Source organism: Siphateles boraxobius, unplaced genomic scaffold (genome assembly GCF_051911475.1).
Source record: "Siphateles boraxobius isolate OS27281-9 unplaced genomic scaffold, OSU_SipBor_1 26, whole genome shotgun sequence".
Taxonomy (NCBI): Eukaryota; Metazoa; Chordata; class Actinopteri; order Cypriniformes; family Leuciscidae; genus Siphateles; species Siphateles boraxobius.
The window spans coordinates 865,923-884,982 of NW_027508876.1; the positions used below are offsets into that span (position 1 = coordinate 865,923).

At 43.3% G+C, this 19,060-nt stretch overlaps 1 protein-coding gene and 1 long non-coding RNA gene across 2 annotated transcripts in view; both read left to right on the top strand.

The window, feature by feature from the left end:
- LOC143751565 (uncharacterized) overlaps nucleotides 1-19,060 on the top strand; it is a 166,543-nt gene that overhangs the window by 74,455 nt on the left and 73,028 nt on the right. The window lies entirely within an intron of this gene.
- On the top strand, nucleotides 911-2,485 carry LOC143752286 (uncharacterized). Its single transcript, XR_013207365.1, has 2 exons — nucleotides 911-1,218; nucleotides 2,320-2,485. It is a non-coding gene; the product is annotated as an uncharacterized LOC143752286 (long non-coding RNA).

The following is a 19,060-nucleotide window of genomic DNA, read 5'->3' on the forward strand; positions in this document are numbered from 1 at the left end:
TCACATTGTGACGTCACTTGTCTTTACGGGATCTTTACGGGATGTGTGTGAATGCATTAACAGATTCCGGAAAATCACTGGCAGTGTGAATGAATCAAAATCAAACGATCCCGAGACAAATCCCGGGACACATTATCCGTGTATTTTCCGGAATCTCTGTGTGAAAGGGGCTCAAGCTTCCCTACCCGCATAACATGGGGGAAGATCGTGTTTTGAATGGCGTTTCGGGGATCACAGCTATATATCCTTGGGACAGATGTGGTGTAATTGATGCTTCCATAGTCTATCATGCCTGGGGCGTTTCCCATAGTGAGATACGACACTGCACAACAATGTAACAAGATATTTTTCAACACCGAAAGTTTTCAAAACAATTCCACATGTGTAATGGTGGGGACATTGACATTTTTTTTGTAAAAGTGAAACTGTTACCCAATCATAGCAGTGGGCGTTTACTTCCAAGTCTTGATGTGGCAGGCCTACCAAAACAGAGTGTCGAAAGAGAGGGTCAAAAACAGGATAGAAAATTTTTTTTGATGCAATCCTACGGATGACTTACAAATGTCACTGACGTCAAACCTGGCAAGACATGTCAAGTTTAGCTCATTTCTCTGTGTTGCGAATATGAGATTTATTTTTAAATTGAAAAGTTAAAGCTGTATGTCCTGGTATTATTAATATTCACAGAACAAACAATATAGGACAAACTACAGTACATGTTTAAGTTTAATGGTTGTTTGTTCCAATCAATAGTAATAATGACGGATTCACATAATGAAAGCCAAAAACACAATTTTAAGGTCAAGATAAACACTTGTACACTAGCACTATACAGCAAAGAGACCAAATGAATGCATTCATAACTGTAAAAATACACCCCCACCCCACCCCACCTATTTTTTTTTTTTTTTTTTTTGCTCCCTTTACAATTTTTTTTTTTAAGCATCAAAATAGAGCAAGTCTCCAGCTGGCAAAGCATATTAAAATGATTTATGATGTGTATGACCTTGTGAATGAGTGTGTGTGTTTACACATGACTGTGTGGCAGGACAGTCTTGGGAAGATCTCAGCAGATGAAACTCGAATACTCTTTCGACCTCCTCACGTTCCTCCTGAGAGGGATTTAGTGAGCCTTGGGACCTGAGCCATTCACATGATGACTTCAGTATCACTCTCTCTAACATACTGCTTATTTGGCACGGCAGAGAGTGTCCTGAGGTAATCCCTGCAAATTTGCCAACCACCAGACAGACTAGAGACACACCAGATAAACCTGCAAATGTTTAAGAACTATTGTAAACCCTGGGCCATTTACGAGAGATCTAGACATCTGCAGTGCCTTTAAACAGGGTCACTTATGACCAAACGACATGATTATTTGCTATTATGAACGGATTACTGAAGAACACGGAGAACATCTGCAAATGCTGAATGACTTCTGACAAAACAACAGTATAAAAAAACTATATATATATATAAACATACATAGCAAAAATATATAATAACGTAATAAATACATTTTTATAAATTACATTGGATTATAAATTAAATCCAATTAAGCTATAATTTCATACACTACTGTTCAAACGTTTGGGGTCAATAAGATTTTACATTCATTTAGAAGTATACATTAATTCGTTTATTACTGTTATTCAGCAAGGATGGATTAACCTGATCAAAAGTGACAATAAAGACCTTATTCATCAAAGAATCCTGACAAATAAAATGTATCAGTATCCACAAAAATACATATACATACATACACAACTTACTTAAGCTGTGACGCTATATGTTCTTCTTTTTTGCATTATTTTCCTGTTATCTCTGTAAAGCTGCTTTGAAACAATCTGTATTGTAAAAAGCGCTAGATAAAATAATTGTGACTTGACTTGACACTGAAGACTAAAGCAATGATGCTGAAAATTCAGCTTTGCATCACAGGAATAAATTATATTTTACAATATATTACATAACAGTTATTTTGAACTGTTATATTTTTTCACAATATTACTGATTTTACTGGATCAAATGAATGCAGTCTGGTGAGCAGAAGAGATTTTCGAAAACCAACCCCAAACTTTTGAATAATAGTGTAGGTTCAAAAAAAGCAAAATCAGAATCTTTTCAAAGGCCTTCTTAAATCCTTCAGACCCCTGGCTGGTAATGACTGAGTATGACTAGTTAGTAAATGAGTTTATACACTTTATGTAAACTCACTTATTCCTCTCATTCAATAAAATACAAATACTGCACAAAGCCACCCTCCACTGACCCTCATTATTGCTCATGATTCACTGCATGAATCAGCTCTTTTTACAGGTTTCCATGTTTCAGCTCCAGCTAGTCCAAAGTAAGCTGTTCCTGATTCAGCTGGCTGGTGATGTAAAAACATGACCAATGCAAGTGTCTGAATGATAGAAACACTGAACAAGACCCATCTGACAAATCCCACCGTCAGCACCATTAAAGCGGGAAACACCTCTTCCATTGGTGATGTCATTCTTTCATGTAGCCAGCTGTTTGTTATAGCTTTATGTGTTTAATAAGTGAGAGAGATTTCAAGTGTTTCAAGAGAAAGTCTCTCAGGTGCGCCACACACTTCTCTATGTTTGATCTATGCTCTCATCAAAGGGTTTGTGTGAATGAGGTATTGTGGTTTTGGAAAAGGCCAAACATCAATGTGGTGACACGTCCGACAGTCTGTTTGAAACAGAGGATGGTGTCATAAACACATTTCTCCTTCCCTACGATAGAGCGTGTAATTCGACTTGGCAACAGAACCAGGTTAACTTAACACCTCAACAATGTTAACATGAAAGCATTGATGCTATTCTGAGAAGACTTTTAAAATGTCAAATGCTAGTTTGCACCACTGAGATCTGTAAATGTGAGGTGTGTAATCTTGAAAGAGTTAAAAGAGCTAATTCCCTGTAATTTTTGATCATTCTATACTGTAAAGACATCGGTCAAGAGCATCTCTTGTGTGGACAGACAGGAGTCAAAGTTTTGCTTTAGCATGGCTTCAGTAACTTGTGCTACAAACTTGGTTGCTGTGACATTGGGTTTGCTGTGCTAACCAACAGAAAGCTTGTTTAAAAGGGATTCAATGTGAGCTGAGCTTCAACATTGGCTTTTCAGAGATGGCGAGAACTGAGATTTGAAATGTTGTAAAAGCTTTTTTATTACTAAACAGATGAGTAAGGTTTTTTTTTGAAAAGATAAGTTGTATCTTGTAGCCCATTTGTAGCTCTATAACAACGTTCATTGTGAAGCATTATCTATTGTTTACGGAGTCATTTCATTGAGGTTGTTGTAACATTGTGCTGGAATTTATTTTCAAGTACCATGTCTATTAACCCTTCGGAGTCTTGGGCTATTTTGGCCGTTTTTGAGTACTTTTATTTTTTTTAAATTTTGCAACATAAACAAATGTTTAGCATACCAATGTTTGGTATAATTTTTTTCAGCACAACATCACCTATATGATCAGACAATTAGTTTTTCACTTTGATGTACTCTATCAACATACTGGACCCAAAATAACACAAAAAACACAAAATCCGAATAGAAAAATTATAGCTTTTCTACTACAAAAAACACAAACATGCTCAATGAAGCATTTTAAAAGGTTTAAAATGTAAACACAAGTTGTAAATGTCAACATATACAGGTACAAATCAGATATAATCAACCTATATACAAAAAAAATATGATTTACAAAAAAAAAGCGGGTGTAGCCATAGGCTTTTTTTTCTTTCTTTTTAGCTCAGCCACTTTTAAAAAAATGTTGTGAACACAATTATTCAGAGAGCTATATTTAAGGCCTTGCGTTCCCAGAGTATGAGGGTTCACAAATAGTGCAAATACAACATCAAAAATGTAAAATTGAGATAAAATAAACTATATGCAGCAAAAAGCAGGTGTGGCAATAGGCGTTTTTTCTTTTCCTTTTTGCTTAGAAACTCTACAAAACACTTCATGTACAATTACACAGATAGCTACATTACAGGGATTTCATTCCTTGAGTAAGAGGGGTTCCCTTTCGTTGTCACTCCGAGTTACGTCGGATGACGACGAATGGGGTTTCGCTTAGAAAGCCTATCAACTTCGAGTATTACAAAACGAGCCAATGGCAAAGAAATGCCATGGGTCTGCGGAATTTGCATGACGTAACTCCGCCCCACCTCGTGGGTATAAAAGGAGGACGCCAGCAACAGGCAGATATGTTTTCGCTTCGGAGCCAAGTGTAATTCTTCACTCCTTAAGCTATCTCTGATTGTCAGCTTCTTACGAGACGAGCAACTCTCCAGTGTTGGTGTGACGGCGATCTCCCGGCGAGTGCACACTTCCTGCTTATCTGAGCGTGGTTTGCCAGCGAGTGTGTTCTCCGCGGGCGCTTCAGCACTGAGTTTCTCTCACAAAAAGAGCTTGCACGCGGCACGTCTTTTTAAAGACGATGTCGATCGCAGCATCACTAGGCGGGTCTGATTCGTCTGGAAGTGACGACTCGTCACAGCTGCCACCCTCAGGTGTGAATACGGCTGTGGCTCAGTCTGATCCAGAGATGACGGCCATGCTTTCCCGGGCGGCCGCGAGCATTGGTTTGGAGTGGAACCCTCCACCCTGTCCTGAGCGCTCGCGGCTGGACGATTGGTTTTTGGGTGCAGCTGCGGCTTCCCGTCCTCAGCCTGCCCCAATACCTTTCTTCCCGGACGTGCATGATGAAATCTCGAAGTCCTGGAAGACTCCCATGTCTTCCCGCGACCGCTCGTTGATTTCATCCGCCTTTCCTCCCCTCGATGGGGCAGCCGCCCGTGGGTACACTGGGCTCCCCCCGGTTGAGCGCTCTGTTGCGATGCAGTTGTGTCCTCAGAGTGCCTCTTCTCGCGGCGAGCCTAAGCACCCATCCAAGGCCTGTAGGTTCTCGTCTACCCTAGTGGCGAAGTCCTACAGAGCGGCGGGACAGGCGGCTGCCTCTTTGCATGCCATGGCCACTCTGCAGGTCTATCAGGCGCAGATGCTAAGGGACATGCACGAGGGTAGGACGGACCCAGGGCTCTTCGATGAGCTGCGCGCCGCCACCGACCTCGCCCTCCGGGCGACGAAGGTGACCGCACGCTCCCTGGGTCTGGTGATGTCCACAGCTGTGGTCCAGGAGAGACACTTGTGGCTGAACCTGGCTGACATGCGGGACGCTGAGCGCTCTCGCCTGCTCGACTCCCCCATGTCCCAGGCCGGCCTATTCGGCGGTGCGGTGGAGGACTTCGCCCAACAGTTCTCCACCGCCCAGAAACAGACTGAGGCCATTAGGCACATTCTGCCCCGACGGCCCGCTGCTGCCTCCACCCAGCCGACCGGGCAGATCCCTCAGTCTGTTCGCCGCCGAGGGCGCCCTCCTGCGGCTCCCGCCCCTCCCGCCCGGCCCAAGCAGCAGCCTCCACCCAGGCCCGGTCGCGGAGGAAGCCGTAAGAAGGCGCCCCAGCCCTCTCCAGCCCCGCCCCCCGCTAAACGCCGGGCCAAGCAGCGCTCCTGAGACGGGCTGCTCAGGGATGCTGAAAATTACTTCTCAGGAGATGGTAGCAGGACCACTCCTTCCCCCGGTGGAGGGCCGGGGGAGAATCTTTTGTTCTCCATTCCCCGCTGCTCACCCACGGGTGGGCAGCACCCTAATGTGGTTAAAGAAAGAAGTAACATTCCCATCCCTGAGCACACAGAGTTCTCGGACGACATGGTGCGCCGCCTCCGAGCCGTGCACCCCTCGTCCCCCTCTGTCCCAGAGCCGGTTGGCAGTGCGCGCCGTCCCCGGACCGTGCCGCTCCCTTCCGCCTCTGTCGCCAGCCCCCTGGCAGAGCAGACCCCCGTGGAACGTTCTTCCTTCCCTGGTCTCCTCTGTCAGGGCGCGGTTAATGACTGTGCCCCCACACCGGGCCGCTATGCCGTCCACGTCCGGGCCAGTCATTCCGCCCTGCTGCACCATCGGTGGGAAGTCTGTGGTCCGTATGAACCCCCTGGTACAGTTTTTGGGAGCCTGGCTAGAGCTCCCCCTCCTGTCCCGCTGGGTCGCACGGACGATCAGGCTCGGCTACGCGATTCAGTTTGCGCGGTCTCCTCCCCGCTTCAGGGGAGTCCGCTCCACTTTGGTCGGTGGCAACGCCCCTATCATGAGAGCAGAGATCGCCACCCTGCTGGCGAAGGGTGCGATCGAGACCGTCCCTCCGGCCGAGATGAGGACCGGCTTCTACAGCCCGTACTTCATTGTCCCCAAGAAAACCGGTGGGTTACGACCAATCCTGGACCTGTGTGTGCTGAACCGTTCCCTTCACAGGCTGCCGTTCAAGATGCTCACTGCCAAACACATTCTCGGATGTGTGCGGCCCCAGGATTGGTTTGCAGCAATCGACCTGAAGGACGCCTACTTTCATGTCTCCATTCTCCCTCGACACAGACCGTTCCTTCGGTTTGCCTTCGAGGGGCAGGCATACCAGTACGCGGTTCTCCCTTTCGGGCTAGCCCTGTCTCCTCGCGTCTTCACGAAGGTCGTCGAGGCAGCCCTTGTTCCCCTTCGGGAACACGGGGTTCGTATCCTGAACTACATCGACGACTGGCTGATCCTAGCTCACTCTCGAGACCAGGTATGCGAACACAGGGACCTAGTGCTCCGGCACCTAGCTCGTCTGGGCCTTCGGGTCAACTGGGAAAAGAGCAAACTTTGCCCCGTGCAGAGGATCTCTTTTCTCGGTATGGACATCGACTCGGTCGCCATGTCCGCGCAGCTTACGAGCGAGCGCGCGCAGTCACTGCTGACTTGCCTGAGACAGTTCGAGGGCAAGAGTACGGTTCCACTGAAACTCTTTCAGAGGCTCCTGGGGCATATGGCATCTGCAGCCGTGGCAACACCGCTCGGATTGCTTCATATGAGACCGCTTCAGCTTTGGCTTCGCGACCGAGTCCCGAGGTGGGCATGGCAACACGGCACCTTCCGAGTAACTGTTACTCCGTCCTGCCGTCAGACCTTCACCCCGTGGTCGGACCTCAGATTTCTACGGGCCGGAGTGCCCCTGGAACGAGCTTCGCGGCATGTTGTTGTAACGACAGATGCCTCCTCCACGGGCTGGGGTGCCATGTGCAATGGACGTGCTGCCGCGGGCTCCTGGACAGGACCCCGCCGCCTCTGGCACATCAATTGCCTCGAGTTGCTGGCCGTACGTCTTGCTCTGCGCCGCTTCCGGGCCGTGCTCAAGAACCAACACGTACTAGTCCGTTCAGACAATACCGTCACTGTAGCGTACATCAACCATCAAGGTGGTCTACGCTCCCGCCGTATGTCGCAACTCGCCCGCCACCTCCTCGTATGGAGTCAGAAGCATCTGAGGTCGCTTCATGCCATTTACATCCCCGGAGCCCTGAACTGTGCAGCCGACGAGCTCTCACGGCTTCAGCCCCTCCCGGGAGATTGGCGACTCCATCCCCAGTCGGTTCAGCTGATTTGGGACCAGTTCGGGGACGCACAGATAGATCTGTTTGCCTCTCACGACTCGACCCATTGCGCCCTGTATTATTCCCTGACCGAGGGCACGCTCGGCACGGATGCACTGGCGCACAGCTGGCCGCGGGGCCGCAAATATGCGTTTCCCCCAGTGAGCCTTCTTGCGCAGACCCTGCGCAAGGTCAGGGAGGACGAGGAGCAGGTCATTCTGGTCGCGCCATACTGGCCCGCCCGGACCTGGTTCTCCGAACTAGTACTCCTCGCGACAGCACCTCCCTGGCCGATTCCCCTGAGGAAGGACCTCCTTTCTCAGGGACGGGGCACCCTATGGCACCCTCATCCCGATCTTTGGAACCTCCACGTGTGGCTCCTGGACGGGACAAAGCAGGTTTGAGTACCCTTCCACCTACGGTGGCGGCTACCATCACTTCCGCTAGAGCGTCGTCCACGAGACACGTCTACGCGTTGAAGTGGAACCTCTTCGTCAACTGGTGCTCTTCTCTTCAAGAAGACCCCCGGAGATGTTCGATTAGTGTCGTGCTTTCCTTCAGCAGCAAGGTCGGCCATGCCCCCTTGGTGTGACCGCCCACTCCACCCGGAGTGTGGCATCCTCTTGGGCTCTAGCGCATGGCGCCTCGCTAACAGACATCTACAGAGCTGCAGGCTGGGCGACACCTAACACATTCGCCAGATTCTACAATCTCCGAGTGGAGCCAGTGTCCTCTCATGTACTCGCTTCAACCAGCTAGTACTGGACCCGCTCAGGTGTCTTCGCTTGCTCGCCATTCCACTCCACGGACTGGATACGTGCGATATTCTCCTCAGGTGAGCTTCCCCGAAAAGCCCTGAGTTCCTCCAGCACTCCTGACGTTGGCGCCAGTGTCTATTGCCTGTGCGTCGGCTAGGTGCCTCCCGTGTGCATGGTCCCTCCCCTGAGCGACCCCCACATGTGTATTTCCACTGTAAGCCTCTTGAGCATGTGTCTTTCCCTTGGCAAGCCACCTTGCCTCCCCTGGGGTTGAAATATTCCACCTGCGGCTGGACACCCCAGTGTACTCCATATGTCTCCTTCGGGTCATATGTGTATTCTCTAAGTCCCCCCCCCTCTGGGTTGGCAGTAATTGCATATTTCCCCTAAACTTTGGGATATGCTCCCCAGTGTACCTTGGTATTCCTGTGCTAAATAGGAGTCCTTCGTCCGTGCCAGTCTCACGACAGGGATCTCAGATTTACGCAGGGCACTGGAAGACAGCTGAGAAGGTGGCGTGATTAGACTGGTAACCCCATTCGTCGTCATCCGACGTAACTCGGAGTGACAACGAAAGGGAACGTCTCGGTTACGTATGTAACCCTCGTTCCCTGAGTAGGGAACGGAGACGTTACGTCTGCCTGCCACTTTCCACTGTACCGCGGGGATCGCCTGAGCTCAGTCTTGGCTCCTCAGCGAAGAAACATATCTGCCTGTTGCTGGCGTCCTTCCTTTGGCTCGTTTTGTAATACTCGAAGTTGATAGGCTTTCTAAGCGAAACCCCATTCGTCGTCATCCGACGTAACGTCTCCGTTCCCTACTCAGGGAACGAGGGTTACATACGTAACCGAGACGTTCCTCAATAGTGCAAATATACCATACAAAAGGTAAAATGAACACAAAATCAAATTATACATACAACTATTTACAACAAATATCAGGTGTTTTTTATTTTTATTTTTTATCTGTGCCTCTCCTCAAAACATTTTATCTAAATCTACTCCTAAACTACCTAAACTACTCCTAAACTACCTAAACTATCTACACTACTCCTAAACTACTCTCAAAATCTACTCAAACTCTTCCAAAAACTAGCAATAATCTCTCTCTATATATATAACGTATATATGTCTCTCTTTATCAACTCCGTAAAATCCTCTGCCTTTCAATTTTGCGTCTTAGCTCAGTTGGCCCCTCCTCCATTCCCTAAAATGTGCAGCCTGAAGAGCAGAGTCAGCAAATTCACACATTTTTCTCCGTTTTGTTTTATGACAAAAACCGACGAAGTTATTAGAATAAATGCAACGCCTGTCGCATCCCATCTTGCGTTCTTTTACGAACGCGTCAGTATTTTTTTATATAAAGTTTAAATGATCATATCTCCGTTTTTACTTGGTCTATCAACACAAAACAAAAAGTAAAATAGAATTTCAAACCAGCACTTTCGACAGAAGTGGACGGCAGCGCTCAACGTGACTTTGTTTTTATGCTTCGACGTCTTAAACTGGTCATGTAACTTGATCACGCCGGCGTGATCGGCGACCCCGAAGAGTTAATGGGTAAAGCTACAGAAACGTCTTCAGATAGTCAGCTTGAGATCCTTTTCACCCAAACTGGTTTTGTCTCTAGTAGTAAATGTTTTATGAGCAGTAGGATAATCATATTCATCCACACACAGAGCTGAAGCACAACCAAAACAATGTTCTTCTGCAAAAAATGCATTTGGCTTTTTTTGTTTTACTGCTGGATGGCCAAACGTTACATAGTGCACATTACCAGTCTAAAATAGTCTGAATATAAATACTTATTATAGGTGAACCCTAGTGATTTCAGATAAGACAAAAACATGGTTTGGAAAATGGATTCATGATGTACTCACTTATTATATACATTTGGTAAATTATGAACACAAATAAAGTTATGAATTGCAGCTTTAAACAGTGCATTATCAAAAAGGTGATGTCAGCAGAAAAGGAAAGTATAGCTACAGGGTCAGTTATTACATTTTAATTTAAAGATTGTGAAGAAACTTTTTCTTTGATCTAACATACACTTTGGACAAAAGATTTGGAAAATGTGTTTGTAAAATTAAATATTATTAAATGTATGGTTAAATAATGAGAAATTGTAGCGATCCTTATATACTGCAACTGAAGGGCTATATAGTTAATTTCAGGCATTAAAAATATTCTCGTGTTTATAACCATAGTATATGTATGTTTGACATACCGCAAAACTTCAAATAATAGCCGAGTCCCAAATAGACGCCTGTTTCTTTTGCACGCCTGGTGTGGCGACAGGTTTGGTAAATAAAGGCCGGTCTCAAATAGAGGCCGGGTCTGTTTTTTAGTTTCGGGTTGTATTTAATCTTGTAAAACCCGTCGGATCGTCCACTTTTTGGGGCCACCAAAGCAAATTTGTGTCCCGCCAGCCTTTTTTGATCGGTGAGTGATGTAATAGAATGACTGCTGCGCATGACAGGGCGCAAATGAGCAGAGAGAGCGCCGTCCGCGCGCGCGAACTCTCACGTCTTCAAACAACAAGAGCGCTGTCTTGCTCTCTCTCCCTCGCGCATATTAATCAGAATCAATAGAGTGCCGAAGTTATGACGTCACTTTGTAGGACAATTTGGAAGTTAGCGGCGCATGGGTTCCCTCGATCGAAAAGCTATGCATTTTCCCCATAGACTTTTGGAAAATCACACAAAATAAGATCTGTGTTCAACAAAGAGTTGTGACCCTTACACGTTTTGTCTATAAAGATAATCTTTACAAGTTAATCCAAAATTTATAAATTTTGAAGCCTAGATAACGTTTAAAAAACCACAAGCAGACACAATAAAGTTTAAAAAACCACAAGCAGGTTATAACTGGTGTGTTTTATGTCATAGTTAGAGGCTTTGTTTAGAGGCTTTGTTAACCACAGACCTTATTTCAGGCGATTTAGCAAAAACCCATTCAAAAAACCCATAGACTTTAGGGCGAGGGAACCGGAAGTGATCAAATGCGAACTAACTTCCGCTTTTTGGCCAACAAAGTGACGTCGTAACTTCGGTACTCTATTGACACGATAGTAAAAGGTCGGAAGACCGCAGTTTCACGTGGAGAATTTGGAAATTTTTAGAGATTAGAGACTCTAGGAACAACATCTCAATGAACAACATCTCAACACTAAATTGTAGACGCTTGTCTCAAATACAAGCCGGTGCAGTTCGACTAAATTGTAGACGCCTGTCTCAAATACAAGCCGGTGCAGTTCGACGATTTGGGAAAATAAAAGCCCGGGCTAATATTTGAAGTTTTACGGTATGTGGAAAAGTCATATGAGGACTGCTCCTTCGACACTGACCTTTTTTCAGTCAGCATGCCTTGGTGTGTTCAGGCAATACTGCAGTGAATTCAGCAAAATAAAGTCTGCAAATTTGTCATTGTTGGCTCTGCATCCGACTTGGCACTTTCCCTAAAAAAGTATATTTCTTTCTCTTTATACTTCTGCGTCTTTATAGGCTGACAACCCAACATATCTACATTCCTGCATTTTGGCAGAATCTAAAGCAACTTACATTGCATTCACGGTACACATTTACATATTATCAGTTCTTGTTTTCCCTGGGAATCTATTCCATGACCTTGGCATTGATAGTGCCACACTTGTTTGAGCTACAGAAAGCCTCATTCTTAAAATACACCATAAAAAGAAATGAGAGTGATTTAATCACTGACAGTGATTAAATCATTAGTGGTCGTAATGTATTTGTGTTGTTGATGCAATATATCACTAAAGGTCCAGTCATATGAGAGAAATTTTGGCAAGATTTCACAGGCAAAAAAAGTTGTCGTTTGTCAGCGATGTTCGAAGCTCAGCTCACACAGAAGTCACTTTCAAAGCAGTTTTCTGTTGGTGAAGGCGACAAATTCACATGACAAACTTGAACACAGAGAAAAAAAAAGAAGTAAATACAGGCTCTGGCAGTGAGTTCGGCCTTGTTGGATTTGTACTATACAATATGTCATGTTTCTGTATCTCTCGCCTGGATCTTTGAATCGTGGCAGCTTCCCAGACTCAAGGTCCTCCTAATTCTCAAAATTCAGAATTCCCCTTACCTAATTTTCCAAATTTTTCTCCTAAGAAAAAATGGCCTTTTTTCATGGTGAAGATTGACATTACTTGCTGTTTCAGAGGACAAATGTACAGCACAGTTATGGAAATATTGAGCCCGTTCTCATCCTTTGGCGGCATATGTGACGCCATATGACAAAACGGCGAAATACTACGCATATGGCACCCTTTAGCGTGAATATAACACGCGAACCCAAGGCGTCATAAAGTTGACTGGCATCCTTTAGCGTGAATATGAGACGCAGACCCTACCCCACACCTAAACCTACCCATCACAGTGCGTGTTATATTGACGATAAAGGGTGCCATGTGCGTAGTATTTCGCCGTTTTGTCATATGGCGTCACATATGACGCCAAAGGATGAGAATGCGTTAAAATATTGGATTACAATCCAGTGCTGTCACATCATTACGGGGGTCCGCACCATAATAAACATAATAAGGGTGAGAAAGTCTTGCCTTATACTGTATAAATAAATACTTAGATTGTTTATTGTTTATAAATCTCAATATGTATGTGACCAGGTTTATAGATCAGACCTAGCACATGCTATTTTTCCGTGTAGAGAGGAAAAAAATCGACTTTGGCAAAAAGTGGTGGGGACATCACATCCCTCCCACAAATTATACCCATGTGTGGATCTGTACTCCGTTCGTGCCAGACAGGCCAAAATCTCCAAGAAAATGATAGAGACGAGAAGGCTGCTGGTGAGAGAAAGATTACCATTTTATAACGGGCAATAAAACATAACTTGTGAAGAGGCGTGAGTGTCACTTTAAGTGCTTTAGTCCTGTTGGGAGAGCGTGTGCTTGGACTAAATGCAGGGGAGGATGTCGAAGCCCTGCTCCTTTGTGACAGATTTATCAGAAGAGTCGTTTACTGGAATACAACGTCCAACATAGACACGCTCATAAACTACTTAAAACCAGTCATGGATGACATTATCAGCGGTCAGAAAAATGTTGTCATAAAAGAGCTCAGGTCAGAGAATCCACAGATGAAGAATAAGATGAACTGTTTATGTGCATTTGGGAGAGAATCTGGACGGCCTGGAGGCTAAACACCTGGAGGAGTTTAGAGAGGCGTTTAGGAAATCCCTTGAACGGACAAATTAATGGTGCACTATGTAACTTTTTCCATCGCTGGAGGGCGTACATTCAAAACAACAACAATGGTGTAGCTTGATGTATATACATCAAGACATTCAAACAATAAGACAAACACCATCATCTGTGTCTTCAAGTTTTCTGTCAGTAAATTAATCCAACCAATCACTCACCTGTTAAAACACATGCAAGATCGCTGTCTCTGTCTAGTTAAAGTTTGTCACGAAGTTCTCTCCATTTAGGAAATGCCACACCGATGTTGATCCTAGTTTTATTTCTCTTTTTGTCCCAAAATCTTCTTGGGTCGTTTGGTTGACGCCTTTGTGACTTGTCTTTGTTGACAGAACCAGCTGCAAACGGTAAAGAATAATTGTGTTCCATAACGACTGCGCGAAACAAGCTAGTTGCTTGATAGATGCTACAACTACAACTTCCACATTTTGCCATGGTTTCTACTGCAGGAAAAGTGGAAACCGACAGTAACGCGGATATGACGCCATTGACTGGCGACTCTCTCACACGTGCTGTTTTACTTGGTTAAAATCGCGTTAAAATTTTCTCATGTTTTACAAATAGTTGGAAACATTTGGGATATTGTAAGTAATCAACTGAACAAAATATATAACACTGGCCTAGTGGTTTTTTTGATATTTTACTGCAAAAATCTTACAAAGTGCACCTTTAAATATGTAACATAACGAGATAAAAGAAATGAATGAAAGAAATAGCATTTTGCATAAAGAAAATTATGCCTTATTTTTCTTTAAAGGGTCACTCCACCCATTTGCATTAAGAGGTCCATTGTTAGACAACCAGTCATACTATTGAATGGTCGTGCAACATTCTTTCATTTTCCCCTGAGACGAGAGAAATCTACTATTTACCTTTTTCACTTCCTCCTACAATGACGCAAAAATCGTCATTTGACGTCATTGTAGGAGGAAGTGTAAAAAGGGGGGATTTCTGTATAGACTACAAGCACAAATTCCCACCCTTTCAAACCCGCCCATAGGGGGTTGTGCCTAATGCGCTAACAGAGCTATCACAGATCAGTGGGTGGGACTTCACTTGCAGATACTGAAAGCAATATCAGCCATCTTGTTTATAAGCTAAGCTAACAAGCGCTGTGGATATAGGAAGTTACGACAATGACGGAAGAAACTAAACATGATATGGAATAGAGGATTTTGAAATTCTGCTGCTCGAATCCGCTGTTCGTGGCTATCTTTACGAGTCGCAATATAGTGAAGAGCAGCTGAGGCTGATGGAGGATCAGGAGGCGGCTGCCTGTCGCGGACGAGGAGCCCGGACTGGGTCGAGCTGAGGCGGGCTGCTGGTGCGTGTGCTCTCGCTGTGCGCCACGGACACAGATAGAGTCCGTCTGCTGCAGAGAATTTCAACGATCGCCATCCTAGTTTCGCCTGACTGAACATCCAGGTATCATGCAATAATTCACCATATTGAAAGAAATACAAACGAGTAATTCACTAATGAGTTTGCCAATGTAACAGGGTTTGTTGTTGTGGGAAGGAGGCTGGAACCGGCGAACATTTGAACGTTTTAATAGTAAAATAAACAAATACAAAACAAAAGTATAAGCCAGCTGGCCACACACAACAGAAACAAAACATAAAATCAGGCCTGTTCCTTTTGTGCTTCCGCTCCTCCGTGAGAGATATGAGACCGCTGCACAGGTGTCATTCATTATCACTCGCGTCGTCCTCTCACGTCCCTCGCCCTCGTCCTGCTCGCCACAGCCAACTAACTAGACATTTTTTGTGAAATGAATTTCAAACTCATTTGGCAGCTAGCCTTCTTGTAGACGGAAGAGTGATTTATCTGATGTTTGCGCTGTTCTGGATTAGTGGGAGTGGCTTGCGGAGCTGCATTGTGGGAGTTGTTGTCTTACATACAAATGCGGCCCAAAGTTATTTTCTGTCTTTTCTCGGTCAAGAGGGCACCAAATTCAAAATTTCTTTTACATTTCGACTACATATATAACCCACTTTCAATAAAGATTAATGTTGAAATGGGTGGAGTGACCCTTTAAATATTATTAGTATCACTTAACATTAGTTAACTTGAAATAACAATAAACAATACTTACAGCCTTTCTTATTTTTAGTTAATGTTAATGTCAGCATTTACAAAGACATTTTTTTTTTTAAATCAACATGTAATGTTATTTAATGCACTGTGAAGTATAAATGGAGCTATTGTCTCCCAAAAGAAAAAGCGATTTTAAACTGCCTGGAACGAGTCGTCAGTAATTCCAGTCTTACTTCTTGAACTGCGTAGGTTTGTAACCCATTTGCATAATGCCATCCTATGGTCCTCAAACACTGTATTGTAGCTGAAGCCTGGAAGAGTTTGATTTGTGTTGTCGGTAAGTCGTGAAGACGCTGTTTTCTGCTGTTTGGTTGTTGACACACACTGTTAGCATTTAAACAATCACAATAGACTGGGCAATCTGACCAATCAGAGCAGAGCAGGCTCTCGGAAAGGAGGAGTTTAGAGACCGAATCTTTTATCATACCATTTCAGACACTGTGAAAAAAGCGTTGATGCAGCAATGTATATTAAGAAAAAAATAACGTGTTTTTTGACCTTGGATGCATGTAATGCATCTATTGTAGGAGACTCTAGAATAAAATTAGGAACTTTTAAAATACATTTTAAATAGCATAATATGTAATGCATTAATTAGTGTTAAAAAATTAGATCTTATTGTATAGGGTTACCATATTATTTACATAATTTTCATAAATTAAGCAACCTTATTCTCACTGCTATAATGTAATATTTAGAAAGAACAATTGCTAAAGCATCAGTCAAAGTATTGGCAAGAAACCAATATTTCTGAAGGCAAACTGACATTAACAACTCCAATAAGAAGTAGGATAGGATAAATAAGTCCCAGGATAGGCCTAAGAATGTTTTGGACGTAAAAGTCAACAAAAACCTGAGAATTTTGAAATTACACGCACTTATGAATTATATTAAAACTAAAGCAAAAATATATATATATATATATATAAAACAGATTGCAGTGAACATTTGCCAAAAGAAGCAGTTTGCATTATAAATAACTGACTATCGCAACCCATTTGTAGAGGTTTTTGGGGAATGATTGAAAAAATGTAATATAACTCTGAAAGAAGACTGTTTGAAAGAAGAAAGTCATATACATCTAGGATGGCTTGAGGGTGAGTAAATTATGGGATAATATTTGGGTGAACTATTCCTTCAATTGAGTTGTGTGCTTGTAAATTTACCATTAAGTTTGATGAAGCCTTCATTATTGAGATTATATTCATTACATTCATCAAGTCTACATAAAAAAATATTTAAAAAACATTTCCGAAATATAGATAATATTTGGCAAAAAGTTCACTACTGCAAAAAAATAATACCAATCACTATTTTAGTGAAAGATATAATGAGCTATTCGTGAGAGTAACTTGTTAACCATTTATTATTGGTTAACTTGTAGATATGATTATGGGGTCAATGTGAGGTTATAAAGACACGTTTGATTAAAAGCAAAAACATTCAAAATCATGAAAATATGATCATTAGCTATTTTTGTTTTTGGTAAATTCACTTAAATTAGCAGCCTGTGCTGTGTCTCATTAGTTTCAGTAATGTTTTGAATCAAGACTGCAGAAATTGACATTGTTATGGACATACTCTTTTGTTGGAATCTAAAGCATGTGATAAAATAGAGAGCAACCGTGACCGTGACAACTCTTTGTTCCATGCATTTTTTGCATTCAAAAAAGAAAAGAAAGAAAGGCAATCTTTGAAAAAGGTACTTACCAAACCACCCAGCTACAAAATTAATCTCTGCATAAAATATATGATAAATATTTGTTTAGAAGCAAGAAAATTATCTGAAAATCAGAACAGAAGACTAGGTACCAGATTTACTTATGCAGTGCAAACAGTATAAAACTATCCATGTACAGTCATTGAAAAGTAGCATGCAATATATTTGATGTTCATTGCAAAATATTTAAACATAAATATGTAAATTGTTTGTGAGATGTGAAGAGACTGTCAATCATCTGAGCCATAAATGCCATGTGACAATCCTGCTGAAAAGGCCAACATGAATTTTCACAGTGTTGGTCTGAGATTAATAATGCTTTCTGCTCTCTCTTCAGCTGTGAATGACAGGAAATAAGCAGAAACGCAGCAAGCAGAGGACAGTGGTGTCATATGGACAAAAGGATCTGCATTAGATCATAAGTACAAACTTTTGAAAGTGTGACGTGCCTTCACTGTAGCCACATAAAGCTGAGTCACAATCAGCCAGGTTAAAAATGAGAGAACGAAAGCGTCTGCCAGAGAGAAGGAGAAACGTATGTGTAGATCAAAACAAAAGAAGCGGGATTCCATCACTGCGTCATTCTTTCTCATCCATCTCTCCTGAAGAGCATCTTATTCATTGATATTAACACGGCTGTAGACTCATGGCTTCTGCTACAGTGCCAACCCATGATATGGATTAAGACACACTTTCTGAAGATGATCTGAATGGGAAAGCATGATCGCAGATGTTTCCCAGCCCCAATTTTTCCCAAATTGACGACTAAAAGCAAAACCCGACAAATCTAATTGCAAAAGACAGAGGAAAAATAACCGAAACTCTTAGAATAAAAATACAGGCATGATTTCCTTTCTCCTTACAAAAGCAAAACAATCAGGAAGGCATACCAATATCTCACAGGAGAATTTAAGATCATATTTTTTGAAAGGATGTAATGGTTTATTCAACAAAAAAAAAACTGCAATGCATACTGTGTATATATATATATATATATATATATATATATATGTAATTATTTGAATGCACCTTTTCCTTTTCCAGCCAGTCCATCACAGAGAATAATATAATATAAAAATAATATATTCTCACCGGCCAGTCTTTCAGGTACACCTGTTCAACTGCTCACCAATGCAAATATTTAATCAGCCAGTCACATGGCAGCAACTCATTTAGGCATGTAGACATGGTCAGGACGATCTGCTGAAGTTCAAACTGAGCATCAGAATGAGGAAGAAAGGTGATTTAAGTGAGTTTGAACGTGGCATTGTTGTTGGTGCCAGACGGGCTGGTATGAGTATTTAAGAAACTGCTGATCTACTGGGATTTTCATGCACAACCATCTCTAGGTTTACAGAGAATGATCTGAAAAAGAGAAAATATCCAGTGAGCGGCAGTTCTGTGGGAGAAAAGGCCTTGTTGATGTCAGAGGTCAGAAAGGCCAGACTGGTTTAGCTGATAGAAAGGTAACATAACTCAAATAAGCATTGTCTCAACCGAGGTGCAGAAGAGCATCTCTGAACACACAACCCTCGAAGCACACGGGCTTCAGCAGCAGAAGACACACACCGGTGACGCTCCTGTCAGCTGAGAACTGCAAACTGATGCTACGATTCACACGCGCTCAGCAAAACTGGACAGTAGAGGATTGAGAAAACGTTGCCTGATCTGATTTCTGCTGCAACTTTAAGATAGTCTGGTCAGGATTTGGCATAAACAACATGAAAGCATGGATCAATCCTGCCTTGTATCAGTGTTTCAGGCTGCTGGT